This window comes from Esox lucius, chromosome 1, assembly GCF_011004845.1.
Source record: "Esox lucius isolate fEsoLuc1 chromosome 1, fEsoLuc1.pri, whole genome shotgun sequence".
Lineage (NCBI taxonomy): Eukaryota > Metazoa > Chordata > Actinopteri > Esociformes > Esocidae > Esox > Esox lucius.
Genome location: NC_047569.1, coordinates 34,455,032 through 34,480,753, shown reverse-complemented (window position 1 = coordinate 34,480,753; position 25,722 = coordinate 34,455,032). Strand labels below are relative to the sequence as shown.

Genomic DNA, 25,722 nt, shown 5'->3' with positions numbered 1-25,722 from the left:
TGTTCTATAATGGATAGTTTTTATGTGAAGCCAACTTTTAGTCAGAGAACGATAGAAAAAATCGTTTCCCAGTTACTGAGCCTTGAGGCTGTGGTTTTTCTGTACAAATGGTCCACAATGTATGAATACCGTTTTGCAAGGTCTTTTTTAATATAGCATTTGCACTAATCCAGTGTGTATATTTTAAAACATGCCCTGCAGCTATCCAACGAATGGAGCCTTCACTAACATCATGAATAAACCAACATCAGATATATGTCAACAAAACCAGCAGTTTGGGTTTTTTTCATCAGTAATTGCTGATTTCCCCTGGAACGTAATAACGTGCAAATGTTTTGGTCTATTAGCAGATGCATGGAAACATAGTCTGCAAGTTTGATGTCTGTCTGAATCTATGCAAACACAACAGTGTTGTTTTCAGACCAAGTACTCCATTATCAAGATGTTTTGCATACCTTGCTCAGTCTACAATATACAGTTACTGGAAAAGATTACGCCTGTACACATGTAGTGTGCTGTATGTGGGTTAATCCATGTAGCTGCATCTACAAGTCACAGGTAACTGTGTAGCTGGGGTGTGCCTGGAAATGGCTGGGTCAGGAGGTGAGGGAAGTATGAAGATCAAGACCAGTGTTAATTGGCATGACATTTTGCCATTCATACCTTTTCGTTGCTGCTTGCTCCCTGCAAGTAATTCTAACATTATTTTCTGTGGCACTGTGTGGTTGCCATGTTCTCTTGCAATTGTATATGCCTTCGGCTAGGTCACGTTTGTAAATGAGCATCGGGTCTGACTTTACTTACCTGGTTAAATAATGGTGATATAAATAGTGTGTGTTTCGGAATTACCTGAAATATACTCCATCTTCGATGTTACTTACTGGAGTTAAGGCCAATAAACTCAAGGCTTTGGCTAAACACATTAACATTTCTCGTTTTAACACACCTTTTTATTAACTGAACACAGTGAACACATTGTTTTGACACGATGATGTCTTTGCCTGACAGAACAGCTGAAGTAAAAATGTGTCTGTAAATACTATGAAGGAGCCTTCAAAGCAGGGAGTCTAGATGTTGCACGGAGCATGAAACTATGAGAATGTTGTGTGATAATTAAGTAATCACTTGAGTTATTGTGCCATATTACAAGAGTTGCTGAAAATACCGCTGTCTCCCAGTAACCGTGTTTGCACGTTAAGTTGCATATTAACTGCTTGTCTGTCCTGCTTCTTTGATTTGTTGCATGGTAGATAGATGTACACGCTGTAGACTGCCCCCTTCTACCTTGAAAAAAAACAACATGAAATCTCCAGACGGCCTTTTGAGTCATGCTTACTGTATATTTGCAGAAGGTTATTGCTACGACAAAACAAATAACTACATCTCGTAGAGCGGTCCTTCAGTCGGCAGTGAGGTCAGGGAGTGAATGAGTGCTTTGCGATTTGCAGCTGCCCCGAGACTCTAATGGGAAATTGGCTGGCGGAGGGGATCTCTGTGGAAAGCTACAAAAACGTAGACTCCGGAAACCCCAGAACTGCAGCCACTTTACATGCGCCCATCGCTTCTATAGATGTTCACCTTACGGTGGCTGAAGTTAGCTGAAGTCTCTAATGGGTGTTTAAAACATGTTTTAAGCATGGATTACAGTGGCTCTGGGCCCATAGACTACTTTCAGTGCGCGAAACCATCTAACATCAGGTAGGAAATAAGTAGAAATAGGGAGCAAATTAGTTTTTCGGTGCGCTGTACTCACAATCAACGTTATTACAGATATTGAGAATCTACGAAAGTTGAACCTCTTCCAGTTAGCCAATCTTGAGCGCTCCTGACGTATCCCAATATATAACGTAATGTTGCTGTTTCATCAATCGTTTCATCTCCTGCGGCCCTGTCTTTATGTTTCGTCACACTCTGATTCCAGCTGCTGGCAGGTTAAATGTAATCCTGTTTTGCCGTGATACATTTTGTAATACTGTACTGGGCCCTACAAAGCATTGGTAGAGCTCAAAGCTGTTCTATCTATTTTTCTGCGGTACGGGTGATTGAGCTACAGTGTAGATGGAAGTCTTTGAGAGAGTCCTTCGGGCAGAGTAACAGAAGACTGAACGATGTCTGCAGCTCTTGTCCCGAATAACACAAGGTTGAACTTTGTCGTTGTCTCCGTGTTCGTTGGAGGCTGGAGAGACGTTTTAGCACCAATATATCATTTCCACTGAGGATGCGGATCCGTCAGCACTTCATTTTGTGCTTACAAAAGTTTACCCTTGTTATTACTCTCTCCCCTCTAACTGTATTGAAGCGCTTCAAATATTCATTTGATCCATCTCCTCCATGCATACTATATGTAGTCTCTTGATAGATACATACCTTTAATCTTTTAGTAATTACTTAAATTGGACCACTTTCAGCCTGAACAAAAAAAAGAGGATAGTTTTCTTACTATCCAACCCTCACAACCCCAGGAGAATGGAAAACACCTCTGGTTAGGTTGCTTTGTATTAAATGATACCAGTCAAATGGCATGCCTTTGATTTGCATTCTGGGTATATGCCAATGCTCTTGAAATACACGTTTTTTCTTTTTTTATTCTTAATTTTTCATGGCATCGATTATATACTATTCGTTCATTTGACATGTTTTCTGAAGGCCTACTATGCACAGTTTTCCTCTGATCATTCTTTCATGTTTCTAATGCAAGAAGGGAATCAGTAAACCATGATTTGTAATTTCTCAGTTGTGTCCAGAGGGAATCAATGATGCATGAAGGAAGGCAAGCCACGGGTGTTACTGTGTTAAGGTTTCACAAGTGCTATTTTTTTTTGTCAGACACTAAGTGATTAGGTCAGTCTCTGTGGAATGGTTATAATTGTCCCCAGAGAAGCCACGCTGCTAAAATACTATGACATTTAATTATTTCCGGTCTTGTAAATTACATCTCCTTTCTCATTTACCGTAAAGCTATGTTGTGTTATTGTGCTGTATTTAGTTTTGTTTAGAATTCACATGAGTTTCAGTTTTTCAGGATAGGTGCCGAATACAAGTGTATGAAACTAACTGTACCAGCCTACAACGCAATTCTTTATATTTTACATTGCACTAGTTTGTGCTTGTACTTACAGTGGGGAGAACAAGTATTTGATACACTGCTGATTGCAGGTTTTCCTACTTACAAAGCATGTAGAGGTCTGTGATTTTTATCATAGGTACACTTCAACTGTGAGGGACAGAAACTAAAACAAAAATCTAGAAAATCACATTGTATGATTTTTAAATAATTTATTTGCATTTTATTGCATGACATCAGTATTTGATCACCTACCAACCAGTAAGAATTCCGGATGTCACAGACCTGTTAATTTTTCTTTAAGAAGCCCTCCTGTTCTCCACTCATTACCTGTGTTAACTGCAGGTAACCACAGTCTCAAAGAAAACCTTTAGTAACATACTACGCCTGCAGCGGACACAATGTCCCCATGCTCAAGCAGGTTTGCCAATGACCATCTGGATGATCCAGAGGAGGAATGGGAGAAGGTCATGTAGTCTGATGAGACAAAAATTTAGCTTTTTGGTCTAAACTCCACTCGCCGTGTTTGGAGGAAAAAGAAGGATGAGTACAACCCTAAGAAAACCATCCCAACCGTGAAGCATGGAGGTGGAAACATCATTCTTTGGGGATATTTTTCTGCAAAGGGGACAGGACGACTGCACCGTATTGAGGGGAGGATGGATGGGGCCATGTATCGCAAGATCTTGGCCAACAACCTCCTTCCCTGAGTAAGAGCATTGAAGATGGGTCGTGGCTGGGTCTTCCAGAATGACAACGACCCGAAACACACAGCCAGGGCAACTAAGGAGTGGCTCCGTAAGAAGCATCTCAAGGTCCTGGAGTGACCTAGCCAGTCTCCGGACCTGAACCCAATAGAAAATCTTTGGAGGGAGCTGAAAGTCTGTATTGCCCAGCGACAGCCACGAAACCTGAAGGATCTGGAGAAGGTCTGTATGGAGGAGTGGGCCAAAATCTCTGCTGCAGTGTGTGCAAACCTGGTCAAGAACTACAGGAATTGCAAACAAAGGTTTCTGTACCAAATATTAAGTTCTGCTTTTCTGATATATCAAATACTTATGTCATGCAATAAAATGCAAATTAATTACTTAAAAATCATACAATGTGATATTCTGGATTTTCTTTTTAGATTCCGTCACTCACAGTTGAAGAGTACCTATGATACAAATTACAGACATGCTTTGTAAGTGGGAAAACCTGTAAAATCGGCAGTGTATCAAATACTTGTTCTCCCCACTGTATATACATTCTGTTATAATGATTTCTGAGGGTGCCAATTCCTCTCCACTTGTTCATGAACTCAAAATCCTATGATATCAACCACCTTGAATCTGTTTGTTCTCTGTGTGCCCAATTTGTAAAAAAAAAAAAAGAAATTCCTTCGTGTGAACATTTCCAATAATTTGTTTCTTTCTTCAGTTAATTGTTGTCCAATGGTTTGATTTCATTAAAACGTTTAGGGGCTTATACAAGCCTCCATGGGTTTCTTATGGTCTGAGTGCTCTGTTTTCCATAGATGCAACAGACAAAAGCATGACATTTGGTACTAATTTCTCTGAAGTTATAAAAACATCCTAGAACATTGCTGAGTAATTCAGGAAGCAGAGAGGGACACGTGAAGCGGAGAGGCAGAGTACAGGGGTGTAGACCGGCACCGAACCCTGATTTCCGGATGGGAGCTTGTGTGCAGGGGCTGGACCGTGTTCGCCCTGGACCATGGCGCCGCAGTCATTTTTGTTTTGCATTTCTTTTACATTTTACATATTACATTTTTCATCCAAAGTGAAAAAAAAAATATATATATACATAAAATGTAATTTTTCATTAGTAAAAGAAATAAACGTAGTGCCCTGTTTACATGTGCTGGCACAATGGCAAGCGCGCATCCTGGCATGCTTCTGCAGTTCTTGCAAGCTTTGGCAGCCTCTGATAAGAGTGTCCATAATGTTAAAGTGGATGTGTCCTGATCAACTGTACGCGGTCCGAGCTCTGATTTTGAAGTGGAGGTTGTAGCAACATGTCAATGCACGGAGACCTGGCAGTGACAAACTTCTGTGAATTTGAAGTTGCTCACAGATGGTGTTGATTCAGAACTTAGTTTTTGTCTTTACCATTATTATATCGTATAAGCTCTGCTGACACAACCAAGCATTCATTTATTTTATTTATATAGCACAATTCATACACAAGCAATTCCATGTGCTTTCCAAATAAAATAAAATAAATATAAATACAATAGAATAAAAAGCTTTACTTTCTGAATGAGCTGCACATGTTTTAGAGGCTTTTTGGGGAGTCCGGTTAAGAGCCCATTACAGTAGTCAACCCAACTGGAGATAAAAGCATGGGTGAACTTCTCTTGGTCCTTTTGGGACACCAAGCCTTTGATTTTGGCTATATTTTTGAGATGATAGAATGCTGTTTTTGGGATCGCTTTGATAAGACTGCTGAATGTGGTTTTTAGAGCCAGAGAATCCAGCTCTTTACTAATACTAGTTCTGTAATTTTGTGACCTCTGTTTTATCTCGGTTCAATTGTAGACCGTTTTGATTCATCCAGTTATTTATGTGCTCTATACAGTGACACAGTGAGCCTATTGAGCTGTAGTTATTATATATTTGAGTAACATCCGCATAGCCTTTAGAAGAGCAAGCTCTGCACGGTCTTGACCAGAACCTTTAGAAGAGCAAGCTCTGCACGGTCTTGACCAGAACCTTTAGAAGAGCAAGCTCTGCACGGTCTTGACCAGAGCCTTTAGAAGAGCAAGCTCTGCACGTGAGTTTGATCGTAAGGATACGTCAAAGATAATATTGATAAATACCAGCTTTGTCAGTGAAATTATCGTACAATCATTTTAAGATCAAATTTAATCATACACACGTTTCGTGAATGAGGACCATTGAGTATTTTATGGATAAAATGTACTCAAAGTGTGCAGAAATAAAATAAAAATAAGAAGTTTCACCAAACATTCTTTCCAGTAAAAACAGTAAAAAACTATTACAATAAGTAAAAGCTACTACAACCCTCGTTTTGAAAAGCCTACCTTTGAGTTGGGGGAACATGGCTTAGGTTGGGCTGTAGATTGTACCACAATATTGTGATCCGTACAGAAGGCTATGGCTAATAAAGTGATGTGTTTAGTGAGATCCCTGGCTATGGCTATGGCTAATAAAGTGATGTGTTTAGTGAGATCCCTGGCTATGGCTATGGCTAATAAAGTGATGTGTTTAGTGAGATCCCTGGCTATGGCTATGGCTAATAAAGTGATGTGTTTAGTGAGATCCCTGGCTATGGCTATGGCTAATAAAGTGATGTGTTTAGTGAGATCCCTGGCTATGGCTATGGCTAATAAAGTGATGTGTTTAGTGAGATCCCTGGCTATGGCTATGGCTAATAAAGTGATGTGTTTAGTGAGATCCCTGGCTATGGCTATGGCTAATAAAGTGATGTGTTTAGTGAGATCCCTGGCTATGGCTATGGCTAATAAAGTGATGTGTTTAGTGAGATCCCTGGCTATGGCTATGGCTAATAAAGTGATGTGTTTAGTGAGATCCCTGGCTATGGCTATGGCTAATAAAGTGATGTGTTTAGTGAGATCCCTGGGTTTATCCCTTGTGTCTTGCAGCAACAGGAAGTTCCAGCCTTACCCAGCCTGAGCCGTGGCGAGGGTGGGGTCTGGGATGTGGAGAGCCACATAGGTGCCACTGTACACGGGAGCCTCACCTCAACGCTGTCTGCCTCCTGTGGTGCTTCAAGATGGATTAGAGCCTAAGCCTCCGGAGATCAAAAGGGTATGTGATGTCCCGTGATCAGCCGCCGCTCACTTCTTCTCCTCAGTAGTGCTTTAGCCTAGAAGAAGAGAACCGGGGGGTGGGGGGGGGGGGGTGGCCATTGCTCATCTGCTGTAGTACAGTGGGCTGCATTGTGGCCAGTCATTGCTCCACTTTGAATATGTATGAATGTGCCAGAGGGGGCTGAAGGAAAGCCAAGCTGCTTTTGATGCAGTTCATTGTGCTGCAGACATCACATTTTTAAAGGTAGGGGAATTAAGAAAGATGGATGCAGAGGGGGGCCTGAGCTGGTCACCGGATGCTCTTTGAAGATGTTAAGGGAAGCCAGAGCGCACACGTTGTTCTTTTCCGTGTGAGACAAGCAGCATTGGAGGGATGGAAGCACTCTGTCCATAGTGAAGTATTGTGAAACCACTTCTAACGTGCCGAGGGAGAGGCTGCATCTGTAAAGCGCAGGTTTTTACTGCGTTTAAACACACACTAAGACGTATACTCTACCATCGGTTTAAGCCAGGAGCTAGGCAGAATTTGCTGTGGGTCAGGACCTGGGAAAATGTTTTCCAGAAAATATACTGACATAGGACCAAGAAACACCACTGTCCTTGGGAGGTTATTAGGTCTTTAGTCAAGTAGGCAACGCGACTACACATTGGCCAATGTTACAACTGCTAACAACGGACATATACAATATCGGAGACTGCACATGAGTTTCATGGTTGAGAAAGCAGTGTCCTCCTAGTCTCCAGCTAGAGGACATTTTGATCTGACAGTGTCTTGTCAGAGATCAACAACACTTTTAGGAACACAATTCATGCAGTTTGACTTGTCTGCATTTTACATGTCAAGAGACAATGCCAGAATGCTCTAAAAGAATGACAGAGTAGGTCTACTCTGCTGACACTACTGACAAACTGAAATCCATTGAAAGCCACCTCTCGTTTTTGGTCAGCCCCGTGTGTCTTGAGAGCTAATGTTAATGCAGCAGAGGTGGTGTTAAGAAATGCGCTTTGTTTTAATTGAGCAGGGTCTTGTGACATATCACCTGAGTAGTCAGTGCTGGACTATCATATAATGTTCTTCAGGCCCCCAATATCCAGGGGGCCCCCCAACTCAAGAAATTAAAATATACACAGCTCAGTGGCCAGTAGTCAATGTTCTAGACAACGGGTGTTAATCTCTTACCCTATGAGGTCCAGAGCCTGCTGAGTTTTTGTTCTACCTCATTTATTCCACCCAACCTTGTGTGCCAGGTCTAAATAAATCTCTGATTAGAAATGTGTGAATCTGGCCCCGAGGTCTAGAGTTCAGTTTGTAGATGCTAGACTATCCTGTAGCTACACCCCTGCTATGCACTGGAGTTTTGTGTCCGTTTGCCGCTTTTTGTTTATCTGTAACTTTTATGTGGTGCACATGGTGCTGAAATAAGTTCTGTCACTTTTAATTACTACCCCTCCTACACTGACAGGCCTACCTAAACCAAACAGGGCTGCTTCACGTATTATCTTTTATTTTCATGTAGTCCTGTTCCTAACACTTTTAGCCACTATCATGGTTGGCTAACCAGGTCAGCTCAACACAGCTTTGTTCGGCTTTGCTCGGTTCGACGGCGAGGGGAATGCGTTAAAAGCCATTATACATTAGACATTAAGTCTTAAGAGACAAATCCAAAGTTGCCACAGTGTCGTTTTTCTGGGAGAATGGGACATAGTCCAAAATCGCCAATAGTACACAGCTGAGTGTGGCAAAATATAAGGATTTTATGCCAAGCCAGTTTTATTTACAGGAAAATAATATCATTTAGTTGGACGATGATAGGGAAGCTCTTTCCATTATCCACCCGCAAAAAACCACATTCAAGGGAATCTTAGATTGACACAAAGAGGATCCGGATTTCCCCAAATCTGCAGATACCTGGTCTTGTGGATGGAAACAGTCTTTCAGTGAAAGGTGTTTGAGCTGGTTATGTCAATAGGGAATTTGTCTAGGCCTGGTGCCAAGAGAAAGTGACTATGGGGGTTTTTGGCGAGGGGGCACTATGTATTTTGATAAGTAGAGTAATTCAACTATGACAAACAGCCAAGAATACCAAACGGCAGGGGTAAGCAACATTATTCATACATATTAATATGTGTAGTGCCAACAACCAATTCAACTTAGAAATGACACTGATCAGCCCACCAGTGTGGGTTATATGAGCTTTTTTGTGGAACAGGATAGTTTTAACTATAACACTAAAAGCCTTCAACATCGTTGTTAAGTGGTTAGTCTAAATTCTATCTAAATACAAATGAGGGACATTTATGTAATGCGAGTGGCTGTCTCTGTAAAATGCACATACAGTTTGCCTAAACTTCTGATTGTTACCACGGTTACTCAAAGGATAATCGATCTTTCTCTACGAGCCAGAATGATATTTTTAAAATCTCCTTTATTGGTTGTCCAGTTTGTTTGTTGTTTGGTTGGTAGGAAGGGGAGTCTCAAACTCTATTGAAGTAGGCTAATTCAAAATTTTTGCACACCTGCTTCTATATTCATGTCTGGGCCTGCATTTCTGGTTTGTATTGTCAAATCCACATGATGCACAATATTTAAACAATTAGATGAGCAAAAACAATGTACTGTACTTAGGATGGAAGTATCTGATTAAAGCCCTGCCGTACTGAGTCTTTTCTCAGTGGACTCTGGACAATTGATGTTGAGATGTCTCTTCCAAAAACACATCCAATACTGTTAGGTCACAATGTCTGAACTGAAATCCTTACTCGCCAGAAGAGACACACACACACTCGTTCACCTCGATTGAGCTCAAACTGCAGAGGAGTGGCAGGAGCGCGACCAGCCAAGGCCACAATTTCTTATTAATAACCCCCCCAAACCTGAACTTTGCTGGCCAAGTGCATCAAATGCCGCCGGATCTGTGAGCTAATCCGTAAGCAGGAGTCAAACCCTGGCATTTCAAATTACGTGGCCAATGGTTTGTGAATACAAACAGGAAGTAGAACAATATACTGCATAGACTAGCTGTTTTGTCTTCTGATGCAGATTATCTTTCTCCATTTAGCTAACATTTTTGCTGTCTACTAGATTGCATATCATTTGTATAGAGATTTTATACTGGAGATAATTAAGTATTATGTGGTGCCTGCCTTTATATTAGCATGTTGGACACAATACGTTTGGATATATGAAGCCATGCATATTCAGTCAATAGCCTTTGCGCATACAGCTCTTGGAAAAATTAGAGACCACTGCACCTTCTTCTTTACTTTCCCAAAAAAATCAAAAAAGTAGAAAATTAAGAGACCACCGCAAATTGAACAATTCTGTTCCTCACTCAAAAATGTTCCTTTTTTAACTTTTCTGGGAAAGGAAAGAAAAAGGTGCAGCTGTATATTGTATGATGATCTAATTTCTTACGTAAGGAGGAAAACAGAGGGACTGCCCCTGCTCACTAGCCCAGGTATCAGGGTTCATTCTTGGATATGCAGATATATAAAGGGAAAATGAGGCCTTCACAAAGCTCTAAAATCAATTTGGTTATTTGAACTTGTTTATTTTCTGATCTGTTAAGAAGCTGGATGTGTCTAGCTGTTCTACTGCAATGCTAGCCCTCTGACTTCAAAAGAAAAATGTGTTACCAACCACTAAAATATATATTTTATTAAACATTCAGACTTTTCAAGGCAAGTTTGTAAGTCGTACTAACTTTCTCTGATTCTGAAAGGACCTAAACCTGAGCAATTGGCATTGAAAGAACTATGCAGACCACAAATATGAATACCAATGGAAGTGGTTTCAATAGTGCCAACCTGGGGGGAAAAAACGAGAAACTAAATTAAGCCAACATATTAAATGTTGAAAATATCCTGACATACTCACAACCAATTTATTACCTTTTTCAGTCACATTGATCTCTTTGCTGTGCATGCCTACAAAAAACTTTAAACATCAAAAGTATCAACTTGGTCAGCCCACAGCCCGTGATCACAAACTTACAACATTGTAGCTTTCAACTATTCTGGGCCCTTGGAAGCTATCAGCTATTTTTGGCCCTGTTTCCCGCTCAAGAGCACTCCAGACAGGCACAGATGTATTTGCACAAGGGAGAATACGAAATCGGGAATTTAGCATGACATTTTCACTGGATATACTAGATCAGAGCATGATATATTTTTACACCAAGCGCAGTGGATATGGAGGGGGACACGCTGATTGTCATGTTCAATAGGTTTAAAGCGACTGTTTGAAGTAAATAAAAAATGTTGCTCCACAGCTGACCAAAAAGAAACTTGCAATCAATTCGTCATTTCGTGTGTATTATTTAAGATATATTTTCATAAGGCATTTTCATACTTAATTTATTTATACTTTTGTATTTGCTGATCAGTGTGCTGCATATGATTTTTTATTATTTCCTCATTTCACTAAATGTCCCCAGAAAATAACATTTCCTTGTTTGCTATTTTTTTGGGGATCCCAACCAGGTTAGTATAGCTGTAAACACACACTCACACACACATTTGCATCTCAGGGGGAAAAAAGCATATCTTGTGTCAAACTGTTTACTGTGTTTGTGCACAAAATGTCTGTACAAATGCATGCGCTGCATAACAGGCTTTTCATATTTCCTTAAGTAGCCCTAGTCCTCCCAAATGCCTCATCGGTTCAGTCTGAATACATCACAAAAAACCACAACATGAAATTCTCTGGAAACTAAATTTGACTTTTTCTTGACTTTGGCCTAGATATTTTTCAATTCCCATGTTGTACGCTTTATTGCGTGAGGTGCATGCTCATCACTCTATTCCAGATACAGTGGATACAGTTTCCCATTTATAATCTTCGTTAAAATTGCCATATTGTCTGCCATTTATGGCTTTTTAGTGATGCTTCAGTTGTCACACAGCATTGTGGTGCTCCTTCCTCGGTTCCTACCGAGTGGATCTGATTCAGCCGGCAGTGTGTGCTCACTGAACTCATCAGGTCCAGTCTGCCTGCCACTGGGGTCTCCAGCCTTTATTCCTGAACCTGAGAGCCGGAGATAAGCTCCACAGATTTCTGTCTGCTGCTCTGTAAAAGACGACTTTGTGAGAGGGCCAACGACCTACTGAAGGAGGCTCTGGAGGGAGATTCTGCTCTGGCTAGCCAGAGCTACAGGCTAAGTGAAGTTGGGAGGGAAGCGTTTTACCTCAGAATACTCTCTGAATGAGGACGAATGCGTATGGGTGTGCGTGTGTGTGTGTGGCAGAATGGCTACAGAACATGGCCGTCGTGTTTTGTCCCATGTAGAGGCGTGGATTAATAGATGCGGTCAGTGAGATGTGGAAAATGCTGTGTAATCAGCAGCTTTTACTGTCTCTTTTTTCACCACTTTTTTGGTCACTTGAAGTATAAGGGCATGGTGCGAGAGAGTGAGACGGAGAGAGATTGAGGATTAAGGCGACTGGGTGAATGCTGTACTCTTCTGCTTCCGTTCTGTAAATAGTTTTTGCCAAATGTCACTGTCAATTCAATTATCATGCAAAAATCTGTATTTTCTTGTGCACTGTAACATGGCTTCCGATCCTGGTTGTGTATCTATGTGCAACACATGGCTGTTCTGATAGTGCTCTGTTGTCCTTCCTAGGACTTGTCCTATTGCCCACTGGTATTCTGTTGGATCCACTTGTTTGATCAGTGGTGTTTATATAGTTGTCTCAATATTTGTGGGTCCAATTGTGAAGATGCCTGGATGTTTGGTTTTATCAGTGGAAAATAAAGCGTTCCTGTTTCCCCATCTGGTAGATCGGTCGTCCCACAGTGTGACAAGTCTCGCAGGTAATACATTTAAGAGAGTCGCCGTTAGATCCTTTATATGATTCCCAGCTAGACGCGTTCTGACTGTGTTTTGCGTTGAGGCCATTTGCTTCACTAGGAGCTAAAGGTGAAAAAGTAATTCAAGACATATGACTGACATGAAATTATCTTGAAGTCGTTGCAACCAGTCAAACCTGCAGGCAGTCTGCAGGCTGTCTGCAGAAGGTGGATAAAAGAACAAATCGAGGCCTTCAAGTTGCTCTCTCCCCATCTGAGCTTTACTGGCCTCTGATTACAGTAGATGTACAGCTTGCCATGATTCATTATTTTATGGCTAGAAGGTAGTGTCCTTGAACAGGCCAATGATGTGCTTTGCTGAAGTCACGTGACATGTTCCCATAAAATAATAATATGTATATTGAAAGAACATTTAAACTAAATCTTGGTTTAGCTATGAGGTGATTTAGCTCATAGATAAGTTCCTTAATTCTAACTGGGAGTGGCCTTGAAAACACATCCCACTTGTTCTGTTGAATATTTACAACATTTAGAATATCCATTATGTAAAAATGTCATATGGCCAGAGTGAATTCCTTTCTTAGTAAAACATTTTACATAATGTAAGACACAGAACCACAGCGTTCGATTCTTCTGTAACAGCGCCATTTTGATATGTTCCCACAGTGCATGCTGTCTGGTCTTGCTAGCTTAGATTTGTGGAGCATTTGGCTTGCCGTGTCTGCATAGTGGATTCTATTCCTGTGACCACCCATACCAACGCATGTATGAATGTAAGTCACTTTGGATACGAGTATACTTTGCTCCTTTCAGTGCCCTCTTAGATGATGCCCTCTTAGACTGATCCATATTTCTGTTAATTCAGTCTCATGAGATGGGGGCTGTGCAGGGTGTGAAGGAGGTACAGGCAAGAGAGATCCAGTACCCTCGTATGTATGTCTTTTGCTCTGTAACATTTGCGCGAGTAGTTTCCCGATAGCATAATTATTTTGGCACAAATCCAGCCCACATAAAACAAGTCATCTTATACCTGGGTTGTAGCCTGGCTACCAGAACCAGCCCTGTAATGAACAGTGCAAGGTTTTGTATAGGTCTACATTGTGATACTTTTTACATAGCTCCCTAAGTTTCCTTTCTCCATTGTGCCTTCGAGGCTGCACCGAGGTATGTACATCTCTCCCACTGGCAGAGAAATGTATTATGGAACGTCGGATAGGGTGAAGACGAGACCGTTTGCTTAGAGCAAGCCTGTGTATGGGCCGCACTGAGTGACAGCGTCTTATCACTGCTATACTACCGGCTGATCAAAGTTGAAAGAGGGTCAGGCTGAATTAAAGAGCAGCTAATTAAAATGCCGAGGGTACGCGACAAGCCGCGCTTCATTTATCTTCTCGTGCGGAGTCGCATGGAGATACGGGCAACGGAATAAAAGGGGTCTGAGTATTGCTTCCCAGTTCAACAGCTTCTGAGAATTCCCATTCTCTCCTCTATCTAGTTATTTTTATTATATATATTTTTTCACTCGCATCGGAGTTCCATCGGAGTTCCATTGTTGACTATCCCCATGTTTCTGCCTATCTTGTTTTCCGAATGGTAATTTTCCACAGGCTTCTGGAGACGATCTCGCTGGGATGGAAAGGTGGTAGTGGGGTTCTTAAAAGGTCATTATTAATTGATCTGCCTGGCTGTCCCCAGGGTTGTAGGACTCTGCGCTTGGGGAAAGATGTTTTACACCCAGTGACACTTCCGAAACACACATGCTACTGTACTATATACAGTATGTAACGGATGCTGAGCCATGGGGGGGGGGGGGGGGGGGGTGTCTTGAAGTCGAATCTCTTTTGTCATCTGCGGTGCCTGCAGAAAAAGACGACCTCCAGTGCTGAAAAAACACAATGAGTACAGGACTTGCATCAATTCGCTATAGTTCCTGTTCCTGGGAGTATTTTCCCAGCTGGATGGAATGTTTCTCACATGCTGAAATTGTATATTCCTTCTAATCTGTATTATAGGAGTGTAATATAGAACTGTAAATCAGAGTGGATAGTGAGAGCATTGTCTGGATTGACGCACAGGGAGAATGAGCTTAATGAAATGCGGCCATGTTCCATCTGTTGACGACAATTACCTCAGAGAGAAAAGGCTTAGATTGATGAGGGCAATCTCTATGGCCCGGAGAAGGTGCGTTGAGCATCCTTAGATTGAGACAAGTAATTCCCTCTCAACCCAAATGACCCATGAAGGCTTTCATGAAAGCCGTTTTGCAATACAGTTATGTCCCCAGCTTTCGACTTGGAAATCGATGGCTCTTCAAATTTTCAACGTATTGACTCAAAACGTTGTTCGCTGTGCCTCAATTATATCATGGTTAACCCGGCAGATATCAACTAGTCTTATCTTTATTGCCGGAGAACCTGTTTAAAACAGATTAAGATTAAAGGGACCTATTATCGGAAATGTTGGAAAAATTAGATTCTGTACAAGATGCTCAGCCCGTTTTGAGTATTCCTTCTTATCTTAGTATGCTGATAAGTTAATAACAAGCATAGCGAGGGTAGTTTGAAAGCGGTGTGATTACTCACAGACCGTCTGAGGGAAGAATTAATCTGGGCTGGGTTGGTCGCCTCCTGGCTTGGCCCGGATCATGAGATGGGTAGATCTGGGGAGGTGAGCAACAGCAGGTGTAATATCTCAAACCAGATAGGCCATAAAGTTTTAATATGAAAGTTATATTTCTTCTTCACCCAACCCCAGAATAACGGCACCGTGAGTTCATTTACTAGGAGCTCTGATTTGACTTCTGTCCCTGTCGTGATCAGACGGGATCCACATAGCATGCGTCTTCCACACACACACACACACACACACACACACACACACACACACACACTTCATTTTCAGGAACAGACCTCCATAAGGGGGCTTTTAAAGGGCAGTTCCCCGCTCAGGGTTTGATGTATTGCCTTCCCTAAAGCACTTCCTGGCACTCATCGTTTTTGTTTAGGCCTTTCATCTCTCAACGCTCAGACTACAACAGTCACATTATCTTCCAGGACCTGTAGAGTTTAGACCGTTAAATTCACTTTGTTGGGATTGTAAAAGTATTAATTCATCAATCTTTTTCCTGTATCAGCGAAAATTAACGTTGTAAGAAACCTGGAAACCATTCCCATCTGCATTGGACCCTACATTGCGTAGTTGTTAAGAGATTTAGACTAGGTGAACAGTGTAGCAGCAGAATTGACCTCAACTGTATCATCCTTTGTTGTCATTTAGAAAATCATGGGCGCACCAGCTACTAAACCAGCATTGTATATTTAAACAATAAGGCAGAAGGGTGTGTGTGTTATATGGGAAATATACCACAGTTAACAGCTGCTCTTAGGCACGACACATCGCAGAGTCTCCAAGGCAAAGGTCTCCACTTTGGTATACTGGTAATATATCACAACCCCTGAGCTGCCTCATTGTTATTATAAACCAGTCAGCAACGCAACCTTTGTTATGAGGTCTCATGCCCCGCGGCTGTCTGCCTTCGGAATTCAAACCACCCGGTTTATACTTACTATTCACCTTTGAGTGATAACATGTTATGAACATCTGGTCCAGAGAAAACTAATAAACAGGCTATTTGACAATGCCCAAACTGCCGGCCGGTGATGTGTTCCCTTGTCAAACTCTCTATCATGGGTGATCACTTCCCTATGACTTCTGTAGGGTTTTTACTCTCATCTCCAAATCAGATAAGTCGATCTAATTGCCTGGGTGGTGACAGTACAATCAGATTATGGCACTGGCACCAAGCTTTGTAAATAGGGAATCTAATATAGCGCTGTGTGGTGTTTTACGAGTCCAGGTAATGTGTCTCTACAGGGACCACTCCATCGTCTTTGATGTGGGCCCTGCCAGCCACAATGCCTGCCATGTCCTTGAGCATGAAATGTCTCACTCAAGAACAAAAGTGAAATGATGCCCTTTATTCATTTAGCATTGCAACCCCCCTCTATTTCTGGAACACTGGCAATCGCCATTCTGAGCGATACTTCTCAATTGTACTAGGCAGTAGCACAGAGGCTGTGGTGTTATGTTGTAAATGAATTATTTATGCCCTGCTGTGAATGTGGCTACCCCTATAATGATACGTTTCAGAATTGGCCTGCACTCTTTCTAATTAGTTGTCTTCGACATAAGCATTAGTTTGAGAGGGTTTATTTTATTGCAACTTACAATTTATTTCTCCCTCTGTCAAATAACTTGGCCCAGTTCAATTCGTTTCCTATTTAAGATCTAATATGTGTGTTTGAATGTTGTGATGTTGAATTGGAGGAAAAACATTTGACAATTGATTTATTTTTCTAATTCAGCCAAGAAGCGATAATAAATTGTACTGCATTGATGGAAACCTCCGTATTTTCTTTATTTGACATGGTTCTGGGCATTAGATGTTGACAGAGAGTGTCCAGTAGCCCCGCCATTAGCTTAGAGAAGATACCGCCACATGTGATGAGGTCACGGCGACACCGGAGCAACCACACTAAGCGGCGGCCATCCAAGCTGGGGAGTGAGAAAACTGCCACCCCTCTGCTCCTCTGTCTTTTCCTCTGCAGATTTATACCGCCTGTAAGTCTCATTGAACTGGGATTGCCTGAAACGCACCCCCTTCCACCCCCTTTCCCCCACTTCTCCCCCCCCCCCCTCGTGTCCTATCCATCTGGCTCTGTCTGAGCAAGAGGGCCACTGCGGGAGAAACTATCGCAGCTCCACATTACACTGCGCCGCACAAAGTGGCACCTGCATTAATCACAGTGGGCGCTGGAGAGTCGATCTGCTCTGCTCCGCATTTTGGGGAGGGGAGGGGAGGGGGGGGGGTCTGAAAGAGGAGCGTAACCGGGGGCTGCAGCAGAGCGAGCGGGGATTCGCCGGAGAGCTAACAGGATATGAAATGGAAGCGAAGCGAGAGGGACTGGGAAGCAGGAGCTGCGCTGGGGCAGTGGATGGGGCACGCTGGACCCGCAGTGCGGCTGGTGATTAGTTCAGGGAAACGGAGACGTGACCGAGACATCCCTGGACGCTAGCTGACACCACTCGAGTACACCGAGGGGCCATGATAACGAAGCAGCATGAAAGACCCCTGTAACTCCAGATCCAAAGGCTGTACTTTAGAGAACTGTTTGGGATTCTGAATGGTCGGTCCGAACCACCTCTCTTTCTTTTTTTTTTCTGAGTGCATTCACACATACCAAGAATGTTACTTGGCTTGATGGTGCTGCTGAAGGTAAACTATGTAGGGGCAGAATACACAAAAACCTACATAAGGTTGGCGTGCATTTACAATGGTTGGTGAACAAACAAGCTAATGGAATATGACAAATATATAGTGAATATATTCTACAAGCACAGTTAATGCACATACTAACAGGTTTACAGTTCCTGTATAAGTATGTACTGTACCTAAAAGCAGGGAGATTAAGCAGGTTCTTGGTTAACTGTATCTAGGTGGTTTAATGTGATTAGCATGGTCTAGTTAGTCTCGGTAAGACAGATGGCTGGCTGGTGAGGTCCACAGCATGGAGAAATAAACTGTCCAGGTGGACGTATTATTATATCCAGACTGGCGCTCTGCTCCGCCCCCATTGAATTTTAGAACAATGATTGGCCGAGGTGGAAGCCTTCAGCAGTGATCTTGCCTGCATGCTTCCTTGCCCAAGAGTGATGTAGAACCTCCAAGGAGGTTACAGTTTCCCTCTGTCCCAGGGAGACCCAAACCAGACAATGATTGAGGAGTTGAGGATGGCCCCTACTAGTGACGTCTAGAGTTGACTGGGATATTTGAGACTGTGGGAGATGATGGTCTCTACAAACATGTCAGCCATGTTAACCTTCAAAGTCCACAGGGAGGCCGGAGGGTGTTGTATCAAGTCAACAACCATGTCCACCATTTTGTCTGTTTTTAGTTCCAGGTTATAGTGACTACACCAGGCCACCAGCTGATCAATCTCTTCATGGTACATGGGCTCGTTGCTTTAAGTGATGAGACCGATAAGAGTGGAGATATCTGCACTCTTGAATAGGTTGAAAGATCAATGGTTGGAGGTACAGTCATTGGTTCTGTGCTTCAGTGTTGAGGTATTGAAGTGTGCATAACCATATTTACATGTGTCCTGTTGGTTATCCACTGACTGATGGACCTGGGCACATTCACCCGGAAGAGTTTGGATTTTAGTCTTGTTGGGATTGTAGAAGAGTTTGGATTGTAGTCTAGTTTAGATTGTAGAAGAGTTTGGATTGTACTCTTGTTGGGATTGTAGAAGAGTTTGTATTGTTGTCTAGTATGGATTGTATTATATTTTGGATTGTTGAAGAGTTTGGATTGTAGTTATAGGATGATGGTATTGAAGCAGACTTAAAATCCTTTTAATGTCTTTTGGTATTTGAGGTGTTGGAGGATTTAGTGGAGGACCATGTCAATAGCATTGTCCACAGACCTGTTGGATCTGTTGCAAAATACACCTCATTTAACTCTGTAAAGCAAAACATAGGTGTTTTCTTCAGCTTCTTTCAGAGACCAGAAGAGGCAATCTTTCCTTTGGTGTAAGGAGATCCCCATGCCGCCAGGCAATGATAACATTGCCCTGGGTAGAGTGCCATCTTTCAGATGGTGCATTAAACAAGTATCCTGTCTCTCCGTGGCTAAAGATTCAATGGTACGTAGTGTTAGTCCTGGCTAAAGTTGCAATCATGACCTCCTAATTATCTCCAGCTTCCAGTTGACTCATTCCATCCATAACAAAAATCCTGAAAATGCTCTATAGGTACTAAAATACATGCAATCACTAATGTATGTTGCTTTGGATAAGAGCATCAGCTAAATGACCAATGTAATGTAAAATGTAATGCCATCTGACATCTGCCAGTGCCAGTGCAAATTTAAAGTTATTTAACAGGTCCTGAGTGCATTTAGTGAAGGCCATTTTGTTCCACCCAGCAAGAGCTTGGCAATACACAAAGGGAAACTGACCTCTCTCATCTTCATGATGAATGGTGCAACTGCCAATTCATTTCTCAAGCCTTTTTGAATTTGTGCCAGGCATTCAAGGCACTTTGGCAGTGTTTTAAAAATATTCTTTCAATTCCCATTCACACTAACACAATTTTGGAAACATTTCAAATAACATTTATCATGTTGAGAATGGCGACTTGTTCAGCGTGATCCTGAACAAAACGACTTGATCTAGTCCATATTCCACCATGCTGTTCCGAACAGTCACATCACACATTGTGCATTAAGGCATACCTGAAACTGAACTGAGGTGGACACCCAGCAACACAGGCACACAAATTAATCAATCATCCACAGTGTCTTTTTGCCCATGATTAGTCTATCAGACGCCTTCCAGCAGTTCATTAACCAGCTGAGTTAAATTAGGCAGATGGAATGGGGATTGTTTCATTGGACACAGGTATACCCACGTCAGGGCTCATGGTGTGAGTAATGCCGTGGCCTGACACGACTTGGCTTGTTGATAATGTCATGCTTTGATGATTAGTTGTCATTTGAAGTGAAAACAAGCACCTGTGTCAGAACAATCGGACATTTCCCAACAGAAGCACCGTAGAGCTAGCTGCCATATCAGGGAATTTATATGGAGTAAGTCTTACATTATTTATGACCACACCGCTGAGAGCTTTTGATGCAGTTAGATGATCATAGCGTTGTCCCCTCTGCTTTTTTTTTTTTTTATAAGGTATGGCGGGCTGCATTTTTTTTTTATTGATCTATCTAACCAGAACTTTTGCCCTGCGGCCATGGAAGAAAGGTTCTCAACCCAACAGCCTAATTGAAACTAAAGGATTTTGCATCGCACGTAGCTGCCACTTTATGAGTTTGTTTGTCTGTCAGCCAGATCCCAGCAGATTCTTACCAGCTCAGCACTTTCTGGTGCACAAAAATATAAATGGCACTTTATATAGTGTCCACATAAAGCTTTCTTGTACGTGGTAAAATTGATTCTCTGTGATTTTTGCATTGCTATTTAATTTAATTTTAATTAAAAACTAAACCTTTCAGGGGTTCTGGAGTTCTGACGTTTATATACAGTGTTTGATACACTGCCGATTTTGCAGGTTTTCCCACTTACAAAGCATGTAGAAGTCTGTAATTTTTTATCATAGGTACTCTTCAACTGTGAGTGATGGAATCTAAAACAAAAATCCAGAAAATCAAATTGTATGATTTTTAAGTAATTAATTAGCATTTTATTGCATGACATAAGTATTTGATACATCAGAAAAGCAGAACTTAATATTTGGTATAGAAACCTTTGTTTGCAATTACAGAGATCATACGTTTCCTGTACTTCTTCACCACTCCTCCATACAGACTTTCTCCAGGTCCTTCAGGTTTCAGGGCTGTCGCTGGGCAATACGGACGTTCAGCTCCCTCCAAAGATTTTCTATTGGGTTCAGGTCTGGAGACTGGTTAGGCCACTCCAGGACCTTGAGATGCTTCTTATGGAGCCACTCCTTAGTTGCCCTGGCTGTGTGTTTTGGGTCGTTGTCGTGCTGGAAGACCCAGCCACGACCCATCTTCAATGCTCTTGCTGAGGGAAGGAGGTTGTTGGCAAAGATCTCGCAATACATGGCCCCATCCATCCTCCCCTCAATACGGTGCAGTTGTCCTGTCCCCTTTGCAGAAAAGCATCCCCAAAGAATGATGTTTCCACCTCCATGCTTCATGGTTGGGATGGTGTTCTTGGGGTTGTACTCATCCTTCTTCTTCCTCCAAACACAGTGAGTGGAGTTTAGACCAAAAAGCTCTATTTCTGTCTCATCAGACCACATGACCTTCTCCCATTCCTCCTCTGGATCATCCAGATGGTCATTGGCAAACTTCAGACGGGCCTGGACATGCGCTGGCTTGAGCAGGGGGACCTTCCATGCGCTGCAGGATTTTAATGCATGACGGCATAGTGTGTTACTAATGGTTTTCTTTAAGACTGTGGTCCCAGCTCTCTTCAGGTCATTGACCAGGTCCTGCTGTGTAGTTCTGGGCTGATCCCTCACCTTCCTCATGATCATTGATGCCCCACAAGGTGAGATCTTGCATGGAGCCCCAGACCGAAGGAGATTAACTTCTTCCATTTTCTAATAATTGCGCCAACAGTTGTTGCCTTCTCACCAAGCTGCTTGCCTATTGTCCTGTAGCCCATCCCAGCTTTGTGCAGGTCTACAGTTTTATCCCTTATGTCCTTACACAGCTCTCTGGTCTTGGCCATTGTGGAGAGGTTGGAGTCTGTTTGATTGAGTGTGTGGACAGGTGTCTTTTAAACAGGTAACGAGTTCAAACAGGTGCAGTTTATACAGGTAATGAGTGTAGAACAGGATGGCTTCTTAAAGAAAAACTAACAGGTCTGTGAGAGTCGGAATTCTTACTGGTTGGTAGGTGATCAAATACTTATGTCATGCAATAAAATGCAAATTAATTATTAGAAAATAATACAATGTGATTTTCTGGATTTTTGTTTTAGATTCCGTCTTTCACAGTTGAAGTGTACCTATGATAAAAATGACAGACCTCTACATGCTTTGTAAATAGGAAAACCTGCAAAATCGGCAGTGTATCAAATACTTGTTCTCCCCACTGTATTTCTGTTACAGAGTGCTATAATATAACTCAGTACAACATAATGGTTTGAACCAGGTGGAAGTTATAGTTTTTCACTAGCATGTTGACTCTTTCTCTATTGGAATGCATTGTAGAGACAGCCAGGTGTGGTAGTTTAAGTGGATGTGTTATATTCAGATGCATTCAACCATCACACGACTCCACTTCAAGACAGATGTATGAAGCTCATTGGCATTTACCACCTTACAGTGTGTAACTGTCAGTATAGATGCTCATCTGTCACTGACTGTTACACAAAATAAATTATGAGTGAAAATATAGCATCCATGACAACCGTTCACCAAAACACCCAAGTTCTTTTTTTGTGTTTGAGTGGTGGTGGTGGTGGGTGGTGTGTTGGTGGTTGAGGTGCTGGATAGTGAGAGGGGGTAGGGGGTTGCAGACGCTTTGAAAATGTCCACAGAAGAAGTGGCCTGGAATGGTCCAGCTGTCAAAGCAGCTGCCTCTGCTGAACATGTGCTGCTGTGGCATGGGTTTGAGTCTGGTACACCGCTCCTCTCAGTAGGAACTCTCTGTCTCTGCCCTATGAAGCATAAAAATAAATATTGCTTAAATGAAAGCCTGTATAATTGAAAAACATGGTCCTGCTCTACCCCAACAATGTCAACCATTCCCTGTCAGCAATAAGAACAAATCTAATTAAAGGGATACATAGATTATAATATGGATATGTAGATTAGGTTACATGACCTGATGAAGATCAGTTTGTGATCGAAACCCTGTCAATCTGTGCGTTCTATCTCTTTAAATGTATTATCAGAGTTGGGGACTCTTCTGTCGTACTGATACTTAACATCCATCAATTGCACTAATCAATATGCTACAACTAAACTTTCTTCAAACTTCATGCATTTCTATTCATCACTTCATCTAACACTGGGTGATCCCAAGGTGTCCCGTTAACATATTGGTACCCAAAGCAAATGTTTTCAGTCCTCCAGTTATCATCAGCCTGGGATTCTTAATGTATTCTAATTACTCCACAAACTTATATACCCAGAACCCGCTTTGGACCCCCACCCAGAGTTTAAGAAACACTTTACTTCCCGCTTGACTCACCTTATTCTATCTCAGCCTATTCACCTACTTCTACATCACCTTACTGGGATGACTCATCCCAGTAGCTTCGAGGGCTGTATAAGAATTTTCTTTCTCAGCACTAACTGACATGTCATTTCTGTTTACACTGGCCAGTATCGACAGGCAACCAAGAGAGTGTTGTTGGCTGGAATTCAGAGAGATTTGCGCATGCCAGTTAAACCAGATCCTTACAGTATTTGTGTCCACCATCCAGATGTCTTTTCATAGGCCTTGTAAAGTAGCCTATATAATATACCCTAGACAAAGCGAAACGATAACAGTAGGATACTTGCCATTTTTCTTCCTCTTCTCCAATCACCCATGATAATTAAGCCGGGAAAAATGTTGCCCATCTCAATGTGCTTGTCATTATCTGACATAACGGTACACTATTAGCCTTCACATTCAGGAGATTTCCTCACGGTTCCCAGTCGATTTTAAGCAATCTGAATGAAAAGAAAACACTTAGGAGCCTAGTCGGGTCTCTTTCAGGTGAACTGTGCTGCGAAAGTCCTCGCAATCAAAAAGACTCGATATGCCCACTTCTCTGACAAGCAGAGGCATGGAGGTGTGTCTGGAGAATCATATCCAGCAGCGTGTATTATTAACAGCTCTATCTGCCAGTACCACACAGTCAATTTGTCACATGTCCGCTGACTTCATATGAACAGGTGTCATACCATAACGTTTTTTAGGCTACCGTGGCTAGAAGGCATGGCAGTGCATAGTGTTACTGGTTCTGCGCCCAAACGTAGATTAATTTGAAAAGTAATATTTTGAAAATCAGAAATATGGTACCTTGCCTTAACTATTTTTAATTGAACTAAGTTAATACAAAAAAATGAATTATTCATGAGATGTGTAATATGAACAGTAGTGCTTGCTGAAATAGATTCCTTAACGCTTGTTATTAAAGGGATGAGCTACCAAGTTAGAAAGGTCAACAATTAATTACATTGCCTCCATGATTGGGGACAACTTAACCCAGTGGTTGTTATTCCTAGCGGAATGGGAGCATATGGAGCGTGAATGCACTCAGATTTCAAAATGCCATGACAGAGTCTGTTGACACAGGCCAAATGCCACAACACTGAATTTTGACTCTGGGAAGTGGAGTCATGCTCTGGTTTTGAAATACACAAGTTCTAATGGCTCGAGCAAATATTCAGATAACGAGAATACTTCTGGCCGGGGACAGTATCCTTCAAAGCATCAGCATAGCCTGAGCACAGTGTCCTTTCCAGTATCAGTGCCATCTTCTACTCTGTCAGAGCACCCTGATCACAGTGCTTTCACAGTATTACTGCTGATGTGGCTGATTCGCACCTTCAATTGATTGTCCATTTTCAGATTATGTCGAGTATTGTTTACAAGTTAAAGCTACCTTCCTTCAGTCGTTTTGTATCACACAGAAACACTGCCTTGTTTCTCTTCTGAACCCTTTTCTTCCTTAAGGACAACAGTGTGTAAAATGGTTAAACAAACCGAAGAGGAGTTTGTGCAGGAACACTCCCACATGATGTGATAGCACACTGTTTGAAGCAACACTTCAATTGGCCACCCAAAAAGCGCCCAACATGGTTTCCCACACATTGAGTCAGTTTCACTGTCAGATCAAGATTCAGTTGTTCTCCCAGGTGGGTTGGCTTTGAAGCAATGCAAAAACGGGAATGCAAATACACTCTCGTATCACTGTAAAGGTGCAAGTCAGCTCGCCTGCGTTGACATTTACGGTAGTGTTTCACATTTATGAAATATCAACGATCGTTTGTGAATGTGCTAAAGTTAAATGCTCATAGAATCCATTGTTTTTTCTTTATTATGGACACTTTAAATGCATCCTAGAATTAAAGGTCTGATTTAACTTCTAAGAATGTAGAATTACAAGGCTTTTAAGATGTACATTTAGGTAATTTAGTGGACATTTTTATCCAAAGCAGTAGTGAGTAACATCATTTTCACTCATGTACATAACTGAAGAAAACTGTACAGCAATGTATGAAGTTGATAAATCGGATTGCCAATCTAGTCCATCAGCTTTCACTGTGTTCTATATGATATGGCAAAGTCCATCCTTTAGTTTAATCTCCAACATCTCCTCTGCTGCCACTATTAACGGCCTCCTGGACATGTCTGCTTTTGCTGTGAAAAACATTGCAAGGAGCCAGCAATCTTGACGCTAGCTCCTTCTGCACCTTTCCATAGTTAACATGGTGGATGTTTTTTGAGGATAGCCATAGATCTGTGACTGAACAAAAAAGAGCTATCGTTAATGATGAGCATAT

General features: G+C 42.0%; 1 protein-coding gene across 1 annotated transcript in view; it reads left to right on the top strand.

Moving 5' to 3' along the window:
* Window positions 1–25,722, top strand: part of grik4 (glutamate receptor, ionotropic, kainate 4) — a 371,059-nt gene that overhangs the window by 94,789 nt on the left and 250,548 nt on the right. Inside the window, exon 2 of the mRNA XM_020047780.2 lies at window positions 6,693–6,858. The gene's annotated coding sequence lies outside the window, so the exon portion shown is untranslated. The remainder of the gene's footprint in view (window positions 1–6,692; window positions 6,859–25,722) is intronic.